Source organism: Arachis stenosperma, chromosome 1 (assembly GCF_014773155.1).
Source record: "Arachis stenosperma cultivar V10309 chromosome 1, arast.V10309.gnm1.PFL2, whole genome shotgun sequence".
NCBI classification, from domain to species: domain Eukaryota; kingdom Viridiplantae; phylum Streptophyta; class Magnoliopsida; order Fabales; family Fabaceae; genus Arachis; species Arachis stenosperma.
The window spans coordinates 46724761-46729811 of NC_080377.1; the positions used below are offsets into that span (position 1 = coordinate 46724761).

The 5051-nt window shown below is 38.7% G+C and overlaps 1 non-coding gene across 1 annotated transcript; it reads right to left on the reverse strand.

The window, feature by feature from the left end:
- Positions 1 to 4377: 4377 nt before the first annotated feature.
- LOC130955378 (small nucleolar RNA R71) lies at positions 4378 to 4485 on the reverse strand. The gene has a single exon (XR_009076737.1). It is a non-coding gene; the product is annotated as a small nucleolar RNA R71 (small nucleolar RNA).
- Positions 4486 to 5051: the final 566 nt, after the last annotated feature.

The window sequence follows — 5051 nt, forward strand, 5'->3', positions numbered from 1 at the left end:
GAAAGGTCTTCCAAGGATGATGCATTCATCCTCTTCCTTCCTAGTGTCTAAGATTATGAAATCAGCAGGGATGTAAAGGCCTTTAACCTTTACTAGCACGTCCTCTACTATTCCATAAGCTTGTCTTAATGACTTGTCTGCCAATTGTAATGAGAACAAGGCAGGTTGTACCTCAAAGATCCCCAGCTTCTCCATTACAGAAAGTGGCATAAGATTTATCCCTGACCCCAGGTCACACAGAGCTTTTGCAAAGGTCATGGTGCCTATGGTACAAGGTATCAAGAACTTGCCAGGATCTTGTTTCTTTTGAGGTAGAATTTGCTGAATCCAGGTATCCAGTTCACTAATGAGCAATGGAGGTTCACTTTCCCAAGTCTCATTACCAAACAACTTGGCATTCAGCTTCATGATAGCTCCTAAATATTGAGCAACTTGCTCTCCAGTCACATCTTCATCCTCTTCAGAGGAAGAATAGTTGATGAGCGGATAATTTGTATACTTTTTGGCATTGTTTTTAGTATGTTTTTGATATCTTTTAGTTAGATTTTAGTACATTTTTATTAGTTTTTATTTAAAATTCACTTTTCTGGACTTTACTATGAGTTTGTGTGTTTTTCTGTGATTTCAGGTATTTTCTGGCTGAAATTGAGGGACCTGAGCAAAAATCTGATTCAGAGACCAAAAAGGACTGCAGATGCTGTTGGATTCTGACCTCCCTGCACTCGAAGTGGATTTTCTGGAGCTACAGAAGCCCAATTGGCGCGCTCTCAACGGCGTTGGAAAGTAGACATCCAAGGCTTTCCAGCAATATATAATAGTCCATACTTTGTCCAAGATTTGATGGCCCAAACCCGCGAAGCAATCCGGCCTCAGGAATTCCAGCGTTAAACGCCGGAACAGGAATAAAAGTTGGAGTTAAACGCCCAAACTGGCATGGGAGCTGGCGTTTAACTCCAGAAAAGGTCTCTACACGAATTTCCTTGATTGCTCAGCCCAAGCACACACCAAGTGGGCCCGGAAGTGGATTTTTATGTCATTTACTCATTTCTGTACACCTTAGGTTACTAGTTACTATTAATAGGACCTTTTACTATTGTATTAGTAGACTTTGGTAGCTATCTTCACTTTTATGCTATCTTAGATCTTTGGGAGGCTGGCCATTCGGCCATGCCTGGACCTTATGCTTATGTATTTTCAACGGTGGAGTTTCTACACACCATAGATTAAGGGTGTGAAGCTCTGCTGTACCTCGAGTATTAATGCAATTACTATTGTTCTTCCATTCAATTCCGCTTGTTCTTTTACCAAGATATCACTTGTTCTTCAACATGATGATGGTGATGATTGACGCCCATCACCACTCTCACCTATGAACAAGGTGACTGACAACCATTCTTGTTCTACAAGCATTCGAGGCTTAGTGAATATCTCTTGGATTCTTCGGAGTCTTCGTGGTATAGGCAGGACCTGATGGCAGCATTCAAGAGAATCCGGAAGGTCTAACCTTGTCTGTGGTGTTCTGAGTATGATTCAATGACTGAATGACTGTGACGTGCTTCAAACCCTGAGGGCGGGGGCGTTAGTGATAACGCAAAAGAATCACTGGATTCTATTCCGCGCCTGATTGAGAACCGACAGATGAATTCCGCTATGCCGTGACAGGACATATGCAATCGCTTTCACTGAGAGGATGGGAGGTAGCTGCTGACAACAGTGAGACCCTACACGAGCTTGCCATGGAAAGGAGTAAGAAGGATTGGATGAAGGCTGTAGGAAAGCAGAGAGACGGAAGGGAAGGCATCTTCATACACTTGTCTGAAGCTCTTACACCAATGATATACATAAGTATCACTATCTTTATCTTTTATGTTATTTTCGTTCATCATCATCATATACATTTGAGTTTGCCTGACTAAGATTTACAAGATGACCATAGCTTGCTTCAATACTAACAATCTCCGTGGGATCGACCCTTACTCACGTAAGGTTTATTACTTGGACGACCCAGTGCACTTGCTGGTTAGTTGTGCGAAGTTGTGTAATGCCATGGTATTGAGCCACCAAGTTCTTGGAGCCATTACCGGGGATTATTTGAGTTGTGAAAAAGTATTGTTCACAATTTTGCGCACCAAGTTTTTGGCGCCGTTGCCGGGGATTGTTCAAGTTTTGAGCAAGCTTTTGGTAACATCAGTGCCAAGATCCGGCAACAACATCAAGTTTTGGTGTTATTGCCCGGGATTGTTTAGGCTGGACAACTGACGGTTCATCTTGTTGCTTAGATTAGGTGTTTATTTTTTTCGAAATTCTTGAAGGTGAATTCTAGAGTTTCATGATGATTTGTTGAAATCTGGCTGGCTGAGAAGCCATGTCTAATCTGATTGGACCGAGGTTTCAACTTATCACCACAAGAGCTTGTTGACTCTCATCATTTTGCTCTTGGAGCAGTGATCTGCTAAAGATTTGGCTGACCTTTGGTCATGTCTAGTGTTTTGGACCGAAGCTTTCTTTGAAAGCTTGGCTGGCTGTGAAGCCATGTCTAATTCCTGGACCGGAGTCTTAGACTAGCACTGCACTGATTCCTGAAATTCTCATTAAGAATTTTGATACCTTTTTCCACTTAATTTTCGAAAAACACAAAAAAAATTTACAAAATCATAAAAAGACCAAAAATATTTAAATGTTTCTTGCTTAAGTTTAGTGTCTCATCCTAAGTTTGGTGTCAAATGCATGTCTTTGTTATATTTTTCGAATCCATGCATATATTTTGTGTTCTAATCTTTGAATTCTATTGACTTGAAGTATTTTTTTTTGTGTCTCATATGCATTCTCATATTGTTAGTGTCAGTAGTACACAAACTGCTAAGTTTGGTGTCTTGCATGCATGTTATTTGATTCTTGTTGCATTTTGATTATTAAAAATCCAAAAATATTTTTAATTTGTGTCTTTTCAAGTCAATGATACAAAGAATTGAAGATTTAGAACATACTGCAGAGGAATTATACAGAAAAAGCTGAGCATTCAAAAATGCCCAGTGAAGAAGGCAGACTGGCGTTTAAAACGCCAGCCAGGGTACCTGGTTGGGCGTTTAACGCCCAAAGAGGTAGCATTTTGGGCGTTAAACGCCAGAATGTATACCATTCTGGGCGTTTAACGCCAGGATGGTGCTAGGGAGAAGATTTTGTTTTCAAATCAATTTTTTTCAAATTTTTCAAAATCAAATCTTTTTCAAATCAAATCTTTTCAATCAAATGTTTTCAAAATCAATTTCTTTCCTTTTTAAAAGATACTTACTAACAATTAATGATTTGATTGAACATCTCAAATTTGTTACCTTTTCTGTTGAGAAAGGTTTTTAATGTTTGAATCATATCTTTTCTTGTTAGGCAAGTCATCAATTTTTAAAATCATATCTTTTCAAATTGTTTTTAAAATCATATCTTTTCAAATAGTTTTCAAATCATATCTTCTCAATCACATTTTTTTTCATATCTTCTTAACCACATCTTTTTCAAAATAACTTTCAATCAAATCTTCTTAATTTCTAATTTCAAATTCTTTTTCAAAAATCACTTAATTTCTTTTCCACTTTTATTTTTGAAAATTAATTAATGTTTTTCAAATAATTTCAAAATTTTTCACTTGATTTTCGAAAATAAACTTCCCTCCTTCCCACATCCTTCTATTTATGGAGTGCCACTCCTTCTCAATGCACAATTCGAACCTTATCTAACTAAAGTTCGAATTTATCTTCTATTTCTCTTTTCCTCTGACACTTAAAGGAATCTCTATACTGTGACATAGAGGATTCCACATTTTCTTGTTCCCTTCTCTTTCATATGAGCAGGAGCAAGGACAAAGGCATTCTTGTTGAAGCTGATCCTGAACCTGAAAGGACTTTGAAGAGAAAGCTAAGAGAAGCCAAAGCACAACTCTCTTTAGAGGACCTGACCGAATTCTTCAAGGAAGAAAACATGGCAGCAGAAAACAACAACAATGCAAACAATGCAAGGAAGGTGCTGGGTGACTTTACTGCACCTACTCCTGATTTTTATGGGAGAAGCATCTCTATCCCTGCCATTGGAGCAAACAACTTTGAGCTTAAGCCTCAATTAGTTTCTCTAATGCAACAGAATTGCAAGTTCCATGGACTTCCAATGGAAGATCCTCATCAGTTTTTAGCTGAATTCTTGCAAATCTGTGACACAGTCAAGACTAATGGGGTTGACCCTGAAGTCTATAGACTGATGCTATTCCCTTTTGCTGTAAGAGACAGAGCTAGGATATGGTTGGACTCTCAACCTAAAGAAAGCCTGGACTCTTGGGAAAAGCTAGTCAATGCCTTCTTGGCAAAATTCTTTCCACCACAAAGATGGAGTAAGCTTAGAGTGGAAGTCCAAACCTTTAGACAAAAGGATGGAGAATCCCTCTATGAAGCTTGGGAAAGATACAAACAATTAATCAGAAAATGTCCTTCTGACATGCTTTCTGAATGGAGCATCATAGGTATTTTCTATGATGGTCTCTCTGAACTATCTAAGATGTCCTTGGATAGCTCTGCAGGAGGATCTCTTCATCTGAAGAAGACGCCTACTGAAGCTCAAGAACTGATTGAAATGGTTGCAAATAACCAATTCATGTACACCTCTGAAAGAAATCCTGTGAACAATGGGACTAGTCAGAAGAAAGGAGTTCTTGATATTGACACTCTGAATGCCATTTTGGCCCAGAATAAAATATTGACTCAACAAGTCAATTTGATTTCTCAAGTCTGTCTGGAATGCAAAATGCACCAAACAGTACTAAGGAAGCTTCATCTGAGGAAGAAGCTTATGATCCTGAGAACCCTTCCATGGAAGAGGTAAATTACCTAGGAGAACCCTATGGTAACACCTATAATTCTTCATGGAGAAATCACCCAAATCTTTCATGGAAGAATCACGAGAGACCTCAACAAGGTTTCAATAACAATGGTGGAAGGAACAGGTTTAACAATGGCAAGCCTTTTCCATCATCTTCTCAGCAACAGACAGAGAGCTCTAAGCAGAATAAT